Consider the following 20413-nt stretch of genomic DNA (forward strand, 5'->3'; position numbering starts at 1 on the left):
TTTATTGTTCAAGGATGAACAAAATGTTCCTCAGTTTTTCTTCTCAGCACAGACTCGGACAAAAGACTTGCCTCTAAAAGTGAGATTCTCACTTTTAATCATAATACTCTATCTTCAACCAATTTGAAACCATTCTGTTTCTTCTAACCAATTTCTCTTGCTTCTTTCTGGCTTCAGTAAGTGTACTTACTAAAAATCCCATTTGTTTGGCTTTGATTCCACTGCATCTGATGAAGTGTATCTGGATTAATTTTATGTGAAAATAAATGTTTTGGTTTGACACATACCAGGAATCATGTGCTTGTTTCTTGTGAAAAACCAATATGGCAGCCTCCTTTGGGAATTTACTTTTTGGAGAAGGGAGAATGCAGATAATTATTTGTTGCTTGTTTGAATTTTCACAGACATCCTAAAAAAACCACCCATGCAGGATTGATATTGACTAATCAATTGTATATAGAAAGCCACAAGCAAGACATGAATGCCATAGTTTAATGTGCTATCTATGAGAGGATATGGGTAAATTGGGAGGATTATCAATAATTCAAAATGTTGCATCCACATGCATTTCCGGTATGGAATCAGCACCAAGCATCCTGGGGGAGTTGATAGAGCTCAAGCATCATATCAAGGCCTACTGCTGATGTCTGTTCTACAGTAATCCATTCAACCCAGCACTTTTAAAAGAGCCAACAACTGGATTTTATTTTTCTCAAATTCCCCTAAACCTTATTTTACATAAAACATTTAGACTACATGATTGATTATGTGCCATCAAGGCATTGATTCCTAGCAACCACATAGATAGATTTTCTCTATGAAAATCTATCCCTAAACTGGTCTTTCAGGTCTCCCAACAATGCACTAATAGCCACTGAAACTGAGTTTGTCCACTTTGCTTCTTTTTGTCCTCTTCTATTTCCTTTCACCTTTCCCAGCTTTTCCAGAGAGCTAGGTCTTTGCACAATGTATCCAAAGCAATATAATTTGAGCTTGGTTATTTGTCCTGATATGTTCGATGATCCATTGTTTTAATTGATTGGTTGTCCATAATATTCTCACGAGTCTTCTCCAACACCAAAGTTCAAAAGGGCCAATACTCTTTGTAGCCTGCTTCTTTAAAGTCCAATTTTCACTTTCATATAATGTTACAGGAATATCATGGCTTGCAGAATTCTGATCTTTGTAGATATAGACACATCACAGCATTTGAATATCTTTTTCCAAGTCTCCTTCATGGCTGCTATGATTGTGTTACTTGTTAAAGGCTCCATTGTTTATTTAATAGCCCAATTTTCTGGGTTCATATAATACAGCTGGCAAAAATGTTTCTGACAAGTTTGAGGCTCTCTGTTGTGCAAGTACACCTTACAGAAAGGATTTTACAAAATTAATCGTTTGATCTTTTTTTCTTTTTTCTTTTTTTATTTGATTTATATGCCGCCCTTCTCCGGAGACTCAGGGCGGCTTACAATGCGTTAAGCAATAGCCTTCATACTTTTGTATATTTATACAAAGTCAGCTTATTGCCCCCACAAACTGGGTCCTCATTTCACCTACCTTAGAAAGGATGGAAGGCTGAGTTAACCTTGAGCCTTGGAGAGATTCGAACCAGCAGTAATTGCAGGCAGCTGTGTTAATAACAGGGTGCTTAGACCACTGTACTATCAAGGCTCTATGTGGCTAGTGCTACTGGAACGTGCCCTTTATAGTTGGAGTGTCTCACTAAAGGGTGTGATGGAATGCAAACTTGCTAGTTTCAGAACTACCAACTATTATATATCTCTAGATTGCCTGGTAAGATTGAGCATTGAAGACAATGTTTTGCATTGATTCCAGTTCTTCCTATTGTGCCATGTACAGAAAATAAAGCTGAGAGAAGATAGCTGCTGACTTATGGTGCCCTTCTGTGTTTTCATCATGTTTGTCATTCTGTTCAACCTTTTGATCGAACCATTTGGGGAGGTCAACCAGACTTGTGGGGTGTTACCACCCATATCTAAGGAAGTAGACGGAAACTCTGAAAGTTGCCTAAGTTTGAGAGCAGGCTGGATGAAAAAGCTAACATTAAATCAAGAACGAGGTGCTAATCAGTCAAGGTTGTGTTCCCTTTGAAAGTTCCTTCGTTATTACTGGATTCCAGATGATGGCTGTGCCAAGGAAGCTTGGACGAATTATTCCTGGTTTGCCAGTTGGAAGCCCTCCTGAGCTTCTCAGATTTGTTGATGTGTTGGTTTATCTCATCTTCTGCAACATGGGGACACTAAAGTAAGTGTCTGAAAGCTGCAGTTGGTACAAAATAGTTCAGCTAACTTTATAACTGGCCTCATATGATGCAAAAATTTGTCCTGATTGCCCAGAGCACTTAATTGCTTATGTGTTACAATTGAAGGTGTTGATTCTGATCATGAGGGGTCTTTAACTTACTGACATTTCAAGCCCTAAATAGTGTAGAATCTGACCGAAGGATTTTTAACTTCCCTCCTTTGTTAATAGCCCATCTTTCTGGCAGACCAGAAAGGCTTTGCCATGAGTTGCTCCCATGCCATGGAACACATCAGCTTTTACCTTCCATTCTCTCAGCATTTTGGAAATGTACAAGACATAATCTCTTTTGCTAGATTTTGAATGGTTAGGCTATTTTAAATCAAAGTATTAGTGCTTTTGTTTGGTTTTTAAAAGGTTGGTAGTCTCCTTGAGAACTTGCCAGAATAGAAGGGTGGGGTATAAATAAATAAACAGTTCTGGCATATTCAGTAGAACATGCAACTTTTCCAAGTTTATTGGTAAGACAATTTTTATGAAGGAGGTCTCCAGCATATACACAAGGAGCTCTCTAGCTTCTTGTCCTACATCTTTTAGGCTTTTATTTCTGTGCAATGATTTCTACATGCTGGAAGAGGGATGGGTTGAACAGTAAATGATTGTTTGGTTTAATATAAGGCAGCAGAAAGTTTACATCCCATTTATTAGGGCTGTGCAAGCTTCGAAACTCACTTGGAAGTTCTTGATCTACAAGCACAGTACTTTTTACTTATTCCTTACAACAGTTATCTTTTCTTTTTTTGCACAAGGCTGAAAAAAATGCTACTTGATAGATGTCCTGTCTTAATAACTTGATTCATTAAAGCAGGGGCTTCTTTTTTAGGCTCCTGCAGAAGCCTAAAAAAAAAGAAGAGGGCTACTTTAAGGAACAGCAGAGAAGGCATGTCCTTGTAAATGTGTGAGGTCTGAAGTATTTTTTCCAAACCATTGTGAAACCCTGCATAACTAAGATTTATTATGCTGTACTTAGGTTGAGAGTAATAAGATTTGTAACTAAATTAATAAGGTTTCCAAGTCATAATTATGGCTTGACATGGTATGTGGATCCGTCCAGTTATGGTATATTCAATAAGTCAGGGTTAATCAACCTATGACTTAGTGTGATTAGTCAAGTCATAAGATTATTTATCCATTCATTCCTTGTTTTGATTGACTGCTCAGTTCCTAAGGACTCTTGGTGATTGGTGAGATACAGTTCCTGAAAAATCATGATTGAGTAATGTATTGCGTTGCCCACTAGATGGTACTTTGTCCCTTTGTGTGGCAGGCAGGCAGCAGCTCTCTTCCTTATGTTTGTTCTGGTAGTGGCTGCTTTGCTTTGTGCAGAAGCTTCCAGCGATGGCGCCATTTGCTCACATCCAAATGGCATCCATCCATAATAGTGCACATCATCAGGAGGGAGAGGAGAAAAAGGAAAAGTGGTTGTCATTTTGACTTTTCATATTAGGTGCAGAAAACTCTGTAAAACAGAACACAGCCAGAGTTCCAAAGAGAAGAACTATGTGTTCCCCGCAGAAAACATTTCAGGCTTATTCAAAGACATTGTGAATTTATGCTGCAATTTCAGGGTACTTTTTGCATGACTATTCCTGCAGTTCCCTTACAAAGATTACAGAACACCAACAGAGTTTTTTTAGCCTTATCTAGCCTAACTATTGTTTTGAACTCTTAAAATAAATAATGATTCCTTCAAGTCATGATCGACGCCTGGTGATTTCATGAATGCACAGAGTATTTTTAGCAACAAAAGGGAGATGGTTTGTCTGTGCCCTGTTTGGGGATGTTTTTCAACTGTCTCTTGCAAATCTTGGAGGTCGCCCAGCTCTATCTTAACTTCCAAGCCCAGATGTAGTCACATGGGTGCTAGCACTTTTTAGAGAATAGCAAAAACAGCCTTAGAGAAGAAGAGCAGTACAGCTTTCAAAGTATGAAAGAAAAAAGAGTGCAGATACATTCATAAAATGGCTTGGGATTTCTGTGACTATTAATATGATCAGACTCCAGCTGGGTTTAAAAGCTGGGAACAGGATGATCAGAGCCTGATCATATCAGGAAAACTTGAGAAAAATACAAACGAAGTGAGAGGTCCTTGGTGCTCTCTGAGCTTGTTTGTTTTCTTGCAAACATTTCATTGCCCAAACTAGGTAACATCATCAGTGCTGGCAAGAAAGCAACCAAGTGTCTGCAAGAAAACAACCAGGCTGAGAGAGCACTAAGGACCCCCCTCATTTCAACTCTAAGCTACAAATATTCTCCTTTATTGGTACAAATGAAGGTGCTAACAAGTTGAGGCTTATGACAGTTGCACAAAGACATTCCTTGCAGTGAGCTATATCCAAAGTTGAGTGAATAGATTCTTGGGAACATAGCAGGAATTCCTTTGTGCTCCCTGTCCTTGGACCTGCTCAAGCCTAAATATGCTCTATTTCTATAAGGACTGTAACTACTGCAGACTCAGAGGATATTTGAAGCATGCCCTTTCATGAATGCATCAACTGGGGTTAAAAATCTGATCTGCAGGCAGAACATCATTCATCAATATGAATGACAAATTGAATATAACAAAATAAAATAAAAATGGATACAAAACTATTGACATTAATTACACACACACACACACACATGCACATACAAACACAAATTAATCGGGTGTAATTTGTTTGGTGTGAACCTGGTGATTTAACGATACTACATGTGTAGATTCAGTCTCTGTGGCTTGCAAAACAGGTCTGAAAGAAAAATCAGTGCAATATATGAGTCCAGTATACAGTTTTGAGAAAAGGCAACACTGCTAAACACAGAACTCCATTATATATGAAGATGTTTGGGGTGCCTGAGACACAAAAATAATACAGGTAGTCCTCAATGTATGACCAATTGTTTAGCAAATATTCAACGTTACAAAAAATCCCTCCACAAGCTACTTATCACCCAGTTTCAAAGTTACTGCTGTTGCAGCACCAACAGTCATTCACCCTTATAACTGACCGCAGAGACACTGCAGTGGGGCCCTCCCACCTACCTGCCCCTCATCCTGCTCCACCAGGTCCCTACAGAACTTGGGCCTGCTTTCCCCTATGGGTCCCTGTGGGGCTTGGGCCTGTTCCCTACCCACCATCAGCCATAGTTTATTCTGCAAAGGAAATTCCCATCTCTTATCATGAGACAGACCTTTGCAACCAGTGTCTCTGATTACAACATAATTTTGCAAATTTTATTTGCCAAGTTCCCCTTTAGTGGTTTATTTGTTGCTATTTATTTACCATACTACGGTAGTTAATCACTCTTCAAGCAACCCCAGAGCATTCTCCCAAGTGATGCTCAGAGGACATGGATTGAACTTAAATAGAATCATTGTTTTCTTTGAATTTCTAACACATAGATATGTCTGGGGGGCAGGGGGGAAGGTATAGGATGTCCAGTTATTTGCATAATTATTAAACATTGGATATTTATTCCATTTCTATCTCCACAAAATCCAGAGAGTCTCAGTGGCAATAACGACTCCAGTAGCATTATTGTGGCTTCTACCAGGATCTAACATCCATCTTTTTTCCAAATTAGAAAATACTCTGTTTTATCAGCCAGAACATCTGCACCTTCCTTCCATTCCATTATGCTGGATATAGATTTTCAGCCACATTGAGCATATTCTTTATTTAATGCATGTTTATATTGCTTCCTATGCAAATACATCTCAAAGTGGTTTACCAACTATAGAATGCAACCGTAAAAACAATCGATTGAAGGAATATATCCAGTAAAATGTATTCAACAAGAAGAAAGAGAATTCAAAGACACATTCGTGTTGGCCTCTGATCCATGTGGGGAAAATCCCCATGAAGATACAAGTCTTTAGTTGCGTCTAAATAATAAAGAATCACAAGTTTCAGAGGGAATTTATATTCCAGAATATAAGTGCCTCAATCAATTAGACCCACAAGTACCAGTTAGTTCTCTGTGTCTGTTGTAGAAGATACATGAAACAAGGGCAGGGCTTCAATTGTGCATTTGCCATTAAGTTTTTGATATTTCCTTTGCCTTCTGATGTCTCTGGTCCAGTTGACAGCCTGAGAGGAAGCTTTCCCATATAGTCCTTTCATCTGTCCCTGATCTACAGTCTCAAAACCGGAGTTTAGACATGTCTGATATACACATGACTCTTTAGACACTACAGGTAGTCCTTGACCTAGAACAACCACACAAGACAGTTAAATGAGTTGCACCCCATTTTATGATCTTTTTGCTACAGTGGCTCAGCGAATCACTGCAGTTGTTAAGTAAATCATGCCGTTGTTAAGCAAATCTAACTTCTTCCATAGACTTTGCTGGTAGGAAGCCAGCTGGGAAGGTTACAAATGGTGACAGTGTAATTATCATAAATACCGTACATGCTAGTTGCCAAATGCCCAAATTTTGTCATGTGACCATGGAGGATGCTGCAACAGTCATAAGTGTGAAAACTGGTCATAAGCTATTTTTCCCTGCCATCATGACTTCGAAAAGTCACTAAACAAATGGTGGTAAATCAAGGATTACCCGTATATCCATTTCCTGCTTTGGGGCAGTCCTATCTGCTTATTTTTTTTCGATTCTGTTCCATTCTTCTTCAGTTAGCCCCATCCTGAGTCTCTTAACCTCTAGTCCAACAAATGTATGGGTGGGTGGCAGGGTAAGGAAAAGGAATATTTGAATGGTGCATTGTAATAGGTTGGGACATGAAAATATTTCATCTGCATGTGTGGAAAAGCTTTTTGTTTGGTTTAGGAAGCAATTAGGACTAAAAACGTTACCATATTCTGAGACATGTGTGTCTTTCTTTCTCTGCGTCTATAAATATAAAACCAGATTTTTTTAACATCATATTTTGTCACAATCAATAGTTCATGTTGTTTCCCTCCATGTGCTGACATGTCTCAAAGAGGATATTTGATTGTATCCTTTAACTTTTAAGCAAAAATTCAGTCATTTGTGAAAGACAGAAGTGGGAAGAAAAGGAAATCAGCTTTTCTTAATGAGAAAAGTGGAGTTGGGTGCCAAATGGATTTATTCATAAACATTGTTAGGCAGGAGAATAGAAATTGTTACGTTTTCTAAATGGGAAAACATGGCTATCTACATGGTTCTTTATAAATGGGTAATGCTATAGCATTATAGCTATTAAGGGGATGGGTCTTTGGAGGAAAAAAAAAGCCCAAAACAAAATATGGAATTAGCATTTTATTAAGTCCAACAAACATACAAAAATTGTGCAAGCTTTTGAGGTTCAAAAATCTCTCCCCCCCCCCAAAAAAAAGAGGTGAAAGAAAATAAATCTATGGTTTTAAAGCCCAGGGAGCTTTTATGTGTACATTCTGAGTCTTAATCAAGTAGTATTAGATTGTGATAAAAAAAATTCTAGGAAGAAACAACAAAGAAATGAAATTGAAATAATGTTTTAAGAATACCTAACACTATAACAGATAGATTACAGCCTGTAAATTTTTAATCACAATCTTGACAAAGCAATTTGTAAAGTAAAGAACAGTAAAACTGTTACCATCACTGACAATAGGGGATGAGATCTTGCTCCCCACAGAGAGGGCCTGCAACTTGGGTGTACTCCTGGATTCACGGTTATCTTTAGAAGATCATTTGACGGCCGTGGCCAGGGGTGCCTTCTATCAGGTTCGCCTGATCTGCCAGTTGCGTCCCTTTCTGGATCGGGATGCCTTGCGCACGGTCACTCATGCCCTAGTTACCTCCCGTATGGACTACTGTAATGCTCTCTAGATGGGGCTCCCCTTGAAAAGCACCCGGAGGCTCCAACTGGTCCAGAATGTAGCCGCGCGGGTGATTATGGGTGCAGCTCGTTACGCCCATGTAACACCTCTCCTACGTGAGCTGCACTGGCTCCCGGTGGTCTTCCGGGTGCGATTCAAGGTGTTAGTTATCACCTTTAAAGCACTCCATGGCTTAGGACCTGGGTATCTATGAGACCATCTTTTGCCACCAATAGCCTCCCACCGACCAGTTCGTTCTCACAGGGAGGGACTACTCAGGGTACTGTCAGTCAAATTATGTCGACTAGTGACTCCCAGGGGGAGGGCCTTCTCTGTGGGGGCTCCAACCCTTTGGAATGAACTGCCCCCGGAGATACGGAATATCCCTGATCTCTGTGCTTTCCGCCGTGCCCTCAAGACCCTGATGTTCCAACAGGCGGGGCTAAACATACGAACATGTGAATGATTTATTAAATGTTATCTAATTCTGGGTTTTATTTAATTGACTAAACTAAGTAATAATTTTAATTAGCAATTTTATGATGTTTGTGTGTCTATATTTTTCTTGACTGTACACCACCTTGAGTCCTACGGGAGAAAGGCGGTATAGAAATATAATAAATAAATAAAATAAATAAATAAAACTGCATTAATCAAAAGTAGACTTTCAAGGTTCTAACAGGCTCTACTTCATTAATATAACTGATGAAGCCCACTGTTGTACTGCAATATGTTCCTTTACTTTGCATCTTTAATCATTTTCCTAGTTTAGTGTACTGGTTAAGGTGTTTATCTTTGATTGGGGCGTTTCAAGTTCAAATCTAAAAGCAGCCATGGAAAATGCCTTCCAGGATTATTATTATTATTTACTTTATTCATTAAACATGAAACTCAGTCAACCGAACATTCAAAATGCATCACAAATACCATTGACTGGTGCTAATGGTTGATTCAGGTTGTTGCCAGTGTCCTAGGTATGATGATGATGATGATGATGATGATGATGATGATGATGATGATGATTGGTTAATCTTTAGCGAGATTCACAGCCTTTGAGGCTGGTTAATAGCTCAGCAGCTCGAGTCCTAACCAAGGACCTAGGAACTGTTAAGGTATTGTCGGAGGATGTAAGCTGTTCCGAGTAAGGTGGTTTTTTGTAGAGTCAAAATGTTCAAGTCCGGCAAATTTAGAATTTCTAAATAGCGGGGTAGCCCTTTGGGGATTGCTCCAAAGGCTCCAATTACAATCGGGACAACACACGATTTCTTTTTCTGCAGTCGCTCAACTTCAATTTGCAAATCCCGGTACTTTGTGATTTTTTCTTGCTGCTTATCTTCAATCCGTGCATCACCAGGTATTGCAATGTCAATGAACCATACTTTTTTCTTTTCAACTATTGTTATGTCAGGTGTGTTGTGGACCAAGTGCCTGTCAGTCTGAATCCTAAAGTCCCACAAGATCTTGAGTTTCTCATTCTCTAAAACTTTCTCAACCTGATGTTCCCAGTGGTTTTTGCTGTATTCAAATCCAAACTTCTGGCACAATTTCCAGTGAATGATCTTAGCAACATGATCATGGCGTTGTAGGTAGTCAGTTTGTGAAATTTTGCTGCACCCACTGATCAGGTGGTCGACTGTCTCATCTTTCTCATTGCAGAGGTGTCATTTGCTGTTGGTGGTAACATGTTGAATTTTTGCCTTCATGCAGTTTGTGGCTAGGGCTTGTTCTTGAGCTGCCAAAATAAAGCTTTCTGTTTCTTTTTTCAGTACTCCTGATCTTAACCAGTTCCAAGTTAGTTTCTGGTCAGCTTTGCCTTCAATACTTTTCAAGTATTGGCCATGCAGAGCTTTGTGTTTCCAATTTTCAGCTCACTGCTCAATTACTTCTTTCTTATATTCTGCTTTTGTTTTAGTTGTCTTTAAAAGGCCTCCTTTATTTACTTCCTTAATCATTGGTTCTTCACTTTTCTGGGTGTAATCATTCAAGCTGCATTTTTCTTCTTCCACAGTCTGCTTTACTTGTAGGAGTCCTCGACCACCCTCTGCTCTTGGTAAATATAATCGGTCAACATCACTTTTAGGGTGCAAGGCATGATTCATTGTCATAAGCTTCCTTGTTTTTCTGTCCAAATTGTCTAACTCCATCTGGGTCCAGTCAATTATTCCTGCAGAGTATCTAATTACAGGTATAGCCCAGGTATTTATGGCTTTTATGATGTTTCCTCCACTCAATTTGGACATTAATATCTTACGAATTCGCCGAATGTACTTGGCTGAAGTTAATTCCTTGACTTTATTATGCATTAAGTCAGAGGCTTCTAAAATCCCCAAGTACTTGTAGCCTTCTTTTGATTTTACTGCCTTTATCATTTCTTCATTCTCTAGTTCTATTCCATTCTCTTCTATGATCTTGCCTGCTTTGGTTGCTATTGTTGCACATTTGTCAATTCCAAACTGCATACCAATGTCTTGGCTGAATTCTTTTGTGTTTTCAATTAATAAATTCAGTTCAGCTTTTGTTTTACCAAACAGCTTCAAATCATCCATGTACATCAAGTGCGAGATTTTTAGTCCTTTCTTTGCAAGTTCGTATCCACAGTTCATCTTCTTCAAAATGATTGTCAGTGGTAGCATTGAGAGTATAAAAAGTAGGGGTGAAAGGGAATCGCCCTGGAAAATGCCTCGTTTAATTTCAACTTCACCCAGTTCTTCTTCATTAGCCATAAGTTTCGTTTTCCAGAGGTTCATTGAAGATTCCATGAATTTTTGTATGTTGCTGCTGATGCCTAATATTTCCAGGCATTTCTTGATCCAGTTATGGGGAATTAAATCAAACACTTTCTTATAGTCTATCCAAGCCATGAACAGGTTGGTTCGTCTTTTCTTTGAGTTCTTTAGGATTAGCTTGTTGATCAGCAATTGATCCTTTGTTCCTCTTGAGTTTTTGCAGCATCCTTTCTGTTCTACAGGAAGCAAGTTATTTCTTTCCAGGTATCCATAGATTTGGTTTGCAATGATACCAGTAAGAAGCTTGTATGTTGTTGGCAAACAGGTGATTGGCCTATAGTTTCCAGGGTCCTTTCCTTTTTCTTTATCTTTTTGGATCAAAAATGTCCTTCCAGTTGTCATCCATTCATCATTTTCAGGTGTTTTTAGGATCTGGTTCATCTGGGTTGCCAATCTTTTGTGCAGACTTGTAAGTGCCTTTAACCAGAAGCCATGCAGCTCATCTGGTCCAGGTGCACTCCAGTTCTTCACTTTTCTTGACTGTCTTTGCACCATTATTATTATTATTATTATTATTATTGTTGTTGTTGTTGTTGTTGTTATTGTTATTGTTATTGTTATTGTTATTATTTATTCAATAAACATGAAATTCAGTCACCTGAACATTTAAAAATGTATCACAAATATCATTGACCGGCTCTGATGGTTGATACGGGTTGCTGCCATCATCCTAGGTATCAACCAAGTACCTTCTTAAGATGTACAATGTTCTGAGTTTTTTGCAGTTCCGCTGGTGTTATTGCAGGAAGCTGCAATTTATTGATGTATTTTGTAAAATTCTTGGACATGATATCGATGACAATGGGTATCACTGTTACATGTTTCATCCATAATTGCATAGTTTCGATGGCCAGGTCGTGATATTTTGTGATTATTTTCCAGTTCTTTTTCTTTGACTCTGGCGTCTCCTGGTACAGCGATATCAATAAATTGTACGCATCAGTTTTCGACAACTGTGATATCTGGCATGTCGTGTTCCAAATGACAATCTGTCTGTATTTGAAAGTCCCACATAATCTTCACCTTCTCATTTTCGACAACTTTTTTCACTTTGTGTTCTCCTGTCAGGGTGGTCACGGCAGTCAGGATGGGTGGCGACACGGGTGTGAGCTGTTTAGGACCGAGTCTGCAGAGGAAACGAAGCCCCGCCTCCCTGCTCCAGGAGTCAGTTTTTTCGACTCGGTGGAGTAGGACAGGCGTGTCTTCAACTTTCTCCTCTCAGACCCGGTTCTATCTGCTAAAATTCCAGCGTGAACTACATCGGAATCCGCTGAAGACCGCTAGACGGTGGGGCAGCCGGCTGGCTGAGCCCTCGGCGCGCACGAGCCTGCTCTTCCGCGCTACAGCAATTTTCGCCGATTTACGCTGAGGCTGCAACTCGGGCTCTGCCCTGCAGCCGGGAGACGCGTCGGCCATTCCGCGCCGCTTTCAGCGCGCCTAAAGGAATTTGGCCTTCGCGACTGCGAAGCTTCCCTCTCCATCGGAAAACGCTGAGCACTCTGTTCGCTCGGATCGGCCAGCGTGGGGCTGCATCGGGAGGCGCAGTGAGTTCTACTAAGTTTTCCCTCAGTTTGAGTTTGCCGCCTTTTAGGTCCAATTTAAAATGGCGGACGCCAATTTAACGGCTCATTCCCGCTCTAAGAAGAGCAGGGATAAAAGGGCCCGAGAGCCCGATCCTGAGGAGGGTTGCTCTGGCACCCAGGCTTCCAAGAGGGCCAAGAGCCTGGAGGACCCTAGACCATCAGGGATTCGCTCCTCGTCAACTTCCAGACACACCAGGGACAAGGAGCGTCGTCATAAGGCCATGGAGAGAGCCTTTAATAAGGCCTCTGCTTCAGCTTCTGTTCGTGGGAAAGCCCGGGCCTCTACTTCTACTTCTAAGGAAAGCTGCCCAACGGGCCAGGCCTCTATCCCTCCTGAGGCTCCTTCACTCTCTCCTGACCGTTCACCTCTTGAGGATAGTGTCTCACTATCTGACGCTGCAGCTGTATTTCAAGGGGTTCAAGATGCTACTGTGGGGGTTCCCGAGCCAAGACAGACCCCTCAAATCACTGCGCCCCTGAACCAAGGTCAGACTGCTCCTCTGCCCTCAACAATTGTTAATCAGGGCCAAGCTATTTCTCCAGATTTAGCTAATTTAATAGCACAGTCCATAAGGCAAGGCATTGCCCAAGGCCTGCAGGAGAGGGCATCTTCTCGGGTTTCTGAATATCTAGATGACCAGGCCCTCTCCCTTCGTTCGGATCCCATTGAGGCTCCTCATCAACCTCAAGTTCGAGCTATATCTCCCTCCAGGGTCAGTCAGGGTTCCATTTCGGCTGAAGAAGAGGAAGGTGAAATTCTGATTGATCAGGATTTGTCGGAGGATGAGGGATTGCAGCCTGACCAACCCTCATTTGTGGGCCTTTTTCGGCCACAGTTGTTCCGGTCACTCTTGTTTAAGGCCCAAACTACCACCCGCTTGGGCATTCCTGGGTCTAAGTCTTCAGATCAGGCTTCTACATCTGACCCTACTGCAGCCTTGTTCGAGGAGCCGGCGGTTATGACCGAGACTATTCCCGCACCCAAGCTATTCTCGGATGTCTTACAGAGACAGTGGAAGTTTCCAAGCTCAGGGCCTGTACCCAACTCCTTGGATCGGCGGTTTTACCACTTAGCGACGGAATATGCCGATCTCTTACAAGTACCCAAAGTAGACGCCCCTATAGTGGCTCTCTCTTCTCCAACCCCTATGTCGGGTCCTTCCGAGGAGTCGTTACGTCCTGAGGATCGGAAGGCTGAAAGGTCCCTAATTAAAGCTCACCAATCGTCCGCATGGTCGGCCCAGGCCTCCTCGGCGGCCTCATTCTTCAATAGAGCCTCGATCCTCTGGCTAAAACAATTACAAAAACGCATTCCTGCATCGGATGTTCGTTCGCACCAAGATTTGACAAAAATTCTAGCGGCGGTGGAATTTTCGGCCGACGCCACCTTGAACGCGGCTCGGTTTTCGGCCAAGGCCATTGGTTCTACGGTCACATCGCGGAGATTGCTCTGGTTGAAGAATTGGCAAGCTGACATCCGCCACAAGTGGCGCCTTGCTTCTTCCCCTTACGCAGGAGCCAACCTATTTGGAGCTTCGCTGGATCCGCTGCTTATTGAAACCCGCGACCACCGCAAGATCTTGCCATCCATGTCTCGTAGGTCGGAATACCGCCAGTCTGGTTCCTTTCGCCCCTCTTCCTTTCGTGCCTCAGAATCACCAGCCTTTCAACAGCGCTATCACCGTTCCTTCCAGACCAGAGGAGCTTCCGCCCAGGATCATCAGGTCAGACAAGGGCCCCGATTCCCCTCCAGGAGGAACCAGCGGGGGGGACGTAGTAGACCATTTCGCAGATCTCGTTAATGTTCCCCAGTCATCTGCGATTGGTGGGCGTTTGGCCCTTTTTGCCTCCAAATGGGAGGCTACTGTTTCGGATAATTGGGTTATGAATGTTGTTAGATTTGGCCTTCCTCTTGAGTTCAGATCCACACCCCCTGAGTTATTTTTACGTTGCCCGGTTTCCCTGGTTAGGTCTAAGAGGGCCAGGGTGGAGGCCTCCATTAGACATCTGTTGGCCTCCAGAGCTATTCAACCAGTCCCTACCTCGGAGTTTGGGAAGGGTTTCTATTCCCGTTTATTTCTCGTCCAAAAGTCCTCTGGAGATTGGCGCCCCATCCTCGACCTTAAATCCTTGAACCGGCACATAACTTATCGCCGGTTCAAGATGCAATCCCTTCAAACCATTTTGCTTTCCCTGCAGGTGGGGGATTTCATGTCCTCTATTGACCTAACTGAGGCCTACCTCCACGTTCCTATACTTCTGGAACACCGTAAATACCTTCGCTTTTGTTATAATGGGAAACACTATCAATACCGGGCCCTCCCCTTTGGCCTTTCATCTGCGCCCAGGGTTTTCACCAAAATTATGGCATCCCTTATGGCTTATATCAGTAATCTCCCCATAAGAGTCCTATTTTACCTGGACGATATTTTAATTTTGTCTCGTTCCCCTACTCAGGCTCACCGGGATTTAGGCTTGACCCTTAGTATCTTGCAGGAACACGGTTTTTCCGTTAATTGGCGGAAAAGCCACTTAACCCCTTCCACTAGGCTACTACACCTAGGGACCATTATAGATACAGTCTCCTCGGAGGTTTGCCTGTCTCCGGACCGTATCTTGAGTTTAAAGTCTCTAGCAGCGCGAGTACAAGCACAGCGCTCAACTTCCCTCCTCACCTTGTCTTGTCTGCTCGGCAAAATGGTGTCTTCGTTCGGAATCGTCCCGTGGTCCAGGCTGCACAGCAGGGACCTTCAGTGGTTCCTCCTGCCCTTTCAACAATCCCGACGGGGCTCATCTACCGTGAGGGTGATCATTCCCTCGCACGTGAGACAGTCTCTGACGTGGTGGACATCGGACAAGATCTCCCGGGGCAGCCTTTACCGCGAGCCCCAACGACTAATCTTGACAACGGATGCCAGCCTGTCAGGTTGGGGCGCACATCTAGAGAACCATCTTGCGCAAGGGCTTTGGACCTCCCAGGAGTCGCAGCTGAGCATCAATGTCTTGGAGCTTCGGGCCATTTTCCTCGCCCTGCAACAGTTTCAACCTTGGTTGTACGGCCGGGACGTCCTCGTCCTAACGGACAATGTATCAGCCAAGGCCCATATCAACAGGTTGGGGGGGACGAGGTCCCGGCTTCTCATGCGAGAGGCTCGCAAGCTAGGCACCTGGGCAGAAAACAACCTGACCTCCATCAAGGCAGCGCACATTTCGGGGATCGAGAATCGGACAGCAGACGCCCTCAGCCGGTCCACTATAGACCCAGCAGAGTGGAGCCTCCACCCGGATCTCTTCCAGGACCTGGTGAGGCGATTCGGTCGCCCAGCCATAGATCTATTCGCCTCGGAGTCCAACCACCAGACACCTCGGTTCTTCTCCAGATTTCCGACGCCGGGGGCGGAGGCGATAGACGCCCTACGCATCAGCTGGCCATCGAACCTTCTCTTGTACGCTTTTCCCCCTATTCCTCTGATCCCTCTAGTCATCAGGAAACTCCTTCAAGATCGGGCGGAGCTCATCCTACTGGCTCCCTTCTGGAGCCGCCGTCCTTGGTTCGCGGATCTGAGGGCTCTTTCCGTTCAGCCGCCCTGGCGGATCCCGGAGGATCGGATCGTGCTGCGACAGGGGCCCCTGTTCCACCCAGATCCACAATGGCTATGCTTAACCGCGTGGTGACTGAGCGGCTCATATTGACGGACATTCCTCTCTCTCAAGGGGTAATTACCCTCATCCAGGCCTCCAGGAGGGACTCCACGACCAGGATTTATGAGGCTACCTGGCGGTCCTTCTCCGCGTGGTGTCGGAAACTTCATCGGTCACCAACCTCCGCTTCCCTGGAACAAGTTTTAGAGTTTCTGCACGAGGGGTTTGTTTCGGGCCTTTCGCCTAACACCCTGCGACGCCAAGTGGCAGCCCTCTCTACCGTCCTCTCCTGTGGTTCGAGAGATCCCATCTCTCGTCACCCCCTGGTGCGACAGTTCCTAAGGGGCGCCTCTAACGTACGCCCTCCTCCAGTTCGTCGTTTCCCGACTTGGGATCTCCCGAAGGTCCTTTCGGCTCTTACTAAATCTCCATTTGAACCCTTGCGGGAGGTATCTCTCCGGTTTCTTTCTCTGAAAGTGGCCCTCTTAGTGGCTGTAACTTCCGCTCGAAGAATCTCAGAGATGAACTCACTATCAGTCCGCAAAGAGCTATGCATCTTTTTTCCGGACAGGGTTGTCCTCAGGCTGGACCCTTCCTTCGTCCCGAAGGTAAATTCGTTATTCCACAGATCCCAGGAAGTGGTTTTACCGAACTTCTGTCCCCAACCACGTCACCGTTTGGAACATGACTGGCACACGTTAGATGTGCGACGGGCGGTCAAGATTTATCTAGCTCGTACTTCGGCCATTAGACGGACGGATGCCTTCTTTGTGTCCTTTCTGCCATCTTCCTTGGGGCTCAAGATTTCTTCCGCAACCTTAGGCAGATGGCTTCGGGCCTGCATCTCAGCGGCTTACGTCTCTCTGTCTCTACCGGTCCCTCGGGGCATCACTGCTCACTCCACGAGAAGCGCTTCGACTTCAGCTGCCTGGTCGACCAGAGCTCCAGTGGAGGAAATCTGTCGAGCGGCCACATGGGCCTCTGCTAACTCCTTCATCAGGCACTATCGTCTGGACTCTTATGCCTCTGCGGACGCAGCGTTTGGCAGGAGGGTTCTCCAGCAGGTCCATCTGGCTTCCTAATTCCGGGGACGGCACGGTCCCTCCCGACAGGACACAGAGCTTGGGTATGTCCCATCCTGACTGCCGTGACCACCCTGACAGGAGAATGAGCGTTGGTGCCTACCTGATATGCTCCTTCTCTGGCTGGTGGGCACGGCAGTCAGCCCCACCCTTTCAGGCCGTCCCCGGTCTGGTGAATTACTTGGGGAGGGGTGGGTTGCACTTACCTCTATTTCTCCATTTGTTTCCTCTAGACACGCCAGTCTGCATGGAATTCCTCGTCTCAAAACTGACTCCTGGAGCAGGGAGGCGGGGCTTCGTTTCCTCTGCAGACTCGGTCCTAAACAGCTCACACCCGTGTCGCCACCCATCCTGACTGCCGTGCCCACCAGCCAGAGAAGGAGCGTATCAGGTAGGCACCAACGCTCATTCCCATGACTTGCTGCTGCTGCTGCTGCTGCTGCTGCTGCTGCTGCTGCTGTTGTTGTTGTTGTTGTTGTTGTTGTTGTTGTTGTTGTTGTTATTATTATTATTATTATTATTATTATTATTATTATTATTATTGGTGGGTGAGGAAATGAAAGAAGATCCCCTGTATGCCACTTTGAGCATGTGGAGGAAAGAAAAAATGTAAACCTAACAAATAAACGAATGATGCATGCATTCATACATGCAGGTAGTACAGATGAAACATTCATAGTTGGCTGTAGAGGTATTGCAGATTTCCAATAAGCCTCGCTAGATTCCAGTAGAACAGAACTTGATTTTAATGTAGTCCATAAGAAATAGGTGAATATGTTATATTCCTTAAGTAAAATCCTGACATTTATAAGTCAGTTCTGCTTGGGCTCACCTACACTCTCCTAATTGCTCCTGCATGTAAGTGGCTTTTAGTATAAAATTTCAGTGTTAACACAACTTTTTATTTTAAGACCTAACATCTTTCCCTTGTTTCTTTGCCACAATTTTTAAATAGTAGACATAATGCGTCTTTCCTTTTCATCTACTTAATGTATTAAAATAGCTGATACAGAACGGTTTTGGCTAGCTGTCTGGATCCTGCAAGTCTAAATGACCTCCAAATTTTTATTAAAGTCTAGGTTCTGCAACAGATGCTCACCTTTCTCTCTCCCTGTTTTAGTTAGTATGTCAGGTATTTCACCTAGCCAAGCCATAGGTTACGAATCAAATACAGACACTCCAAAATCCAGACAGAGTCTGGTTTAAAACAGATTATAAGACATATTGCAAAGACTTACAGCAAGGCTGTTCAGTGGCATCTTCAGATAATTTGCTTCTTAACTGATCCTTGACTCAGATTGACTCAGAACCTTATAAATAGAGCAAGGCATAAATGGCCTTCCAAAATTCTCCACCAAACTTTCAAAGAAATTGGGTGGATGATTTCTTAGAATTTCTCCAACAATTTCTCAAGGGGGAGGAATGTCATTTATTGCAGTAAAATTCTGAAATCACCATTCCTAACATTCCTTGCTATTAACTATAATGGATAGGATGACTGTTGTAAGATGTAACAATACCTAAAGGGTCACAGACTTTATAACCAGTTTTCTATCTTAAAAGTCTTCTTTGTTGTATCTAGTCAAATAGTTACTTTCAGGATTCAGGTTACAATGCTATGTCTCCATGCACAGATGCATTGTGTAGTAGTCTACTAAGGCTACATACTAGAACATTTCCACTGATGATAAACTAGTCTTACTACATTTTGCTGATTAAGTCTAATTTCAGACCTACTGCCATCCCTCATTTGGGCAAGACATTGGCCAATGTGTGGGTCTCCAGAAGTTGTTCAATTCCAAGATTCACTAGTTCTAGCCACCATGGCCAACAATAAGGGATATGGAAAGTGAGCTGAATTTTTGAAAGGCCACATGTTGCTCATCCTGAGAAAAATATGACTGATTATAGACAGCAGAAAACAGGGAACATGTATAATGCCTTGACTTTGGCATGGATGCAACATTATAGAATAGAGGTTTGCCAACTAGACTGGTATAGACTATTCTAATGTATATAACTCCTTAGTTTCTCTATGGCTCCCCAAAATACCTGTGAAATTGACTTCATATCTTCCGTTTAATCTCATATAAATAGAGACAGAATTGGTAGAAACCACCTTTCAGTTTCACTGTTTTGATCCAGGATATCATACATTTTCACTTATTCCCCCCTTTCCTTCTATAAAACTGAATGCAAGTATTCAAGGAGAAAGGAAGAAGAGGAGGCAGCAGTCTATGGATAAACATCTAAACAAAACTCCTAGAATAAAGATGTACACAAAATGGAAAGTGTGTTTTGTTCCAGACGTTTTGCCAAAATTTTCTGGATTATATATGGTTTACCAGGAACAAAATCTGCAACATTTTTATGTTTGGGATTTTGACCATAATAAAACCTACAGGAGTCTTATAGTGATTTTATGAAGAAGGTAGGATAAGGTAGGTGTGCATTGCCTACCCTACCCACCCCCCAGTCCTGCTCAGGAGCTTTCAGTACTGTAATACCATACCCACAGGTCATTTGCCCCTCAGCCTGCTGTTTCCCTTACTATCCCTCTTTTGAGGTAGACTCTGCAGCGAATCCAGAATCTTGTATTACAGAATCTTGAAAGCCTGCCTCAAAACTTCACTGCCTGTTTTTAAGGAGACCAATTTTAAGGCAGAACTGTTCAAACTGTTCATGCATTTTCACAGTGCATCAAGAGGTAAATGTCTTTTTATACTGCCATTTAGTATCCATGATTGAAGTAGTCCACAAGCTTAAATAATAAACAAAATGATAAGCAACAGGACTAAGTAATAACCAAACAATAGCAATAAACAACCAAACAATTAACAAAGTTAGCCACAAGGATTTTCTTGGCTTTCTATTTAGGCAGAATGCAAGAGAATAAGAATTTGCCATTAAAGTTTTATCATTAACAAAAAAACCCTGCACTGCTATTAGAAACACTGTTTGCAAACAATCTCTGTCTTTGATATCAAAGAACATCTGCGATGGAGTAATAAGCACAGTTGTAAAAATAACAGGCTTTGATTTCACTCCCCAGTTACGTAAACATAACCACCTCCTATAGCCTTGAATACAGTATATCACACTTTCTGGTGCCTTCTAGCCAGTAAAACACACACACACACACACACACACACACACACTCACACTTTTCCTCCCTCCCTCTCTCTCTTATATTTCATTAATTTTATGTATGTTTTACTATGTGGTGTCTGAGA

At 43.0% G+C, this 20413-nt stretch overlaps 1 long non-coding RNA gene across 3 annotated transcripts in view; it reads left to right on the plus strand.

Annotated features, from left to right (window-relative positions):
• The window catches only part of LOC117655498 (uncharacterized), a 67597-nt gene that overhangs the window by 2361 nt on the left and 44823 nt on the right, over positions 1 to 20413 (plus strand). The gene's annotated exons all lie outside the window — the stretch shown is intronic.

Source organism: Pantherophis guttatus, chromosome 7 (assembly GCF_059756535.1).
Source record: "Pantherophis guttatus breed Tessera chromosome 7, ASM5975653v1, whole genome shotgun sequence".
Lineage (NCBI taxonomy): Eukaryota > Metazoa > Chordata > Lepidosauria > Squamata > Colubridae > Pantherophis > Pantherophis guttatus.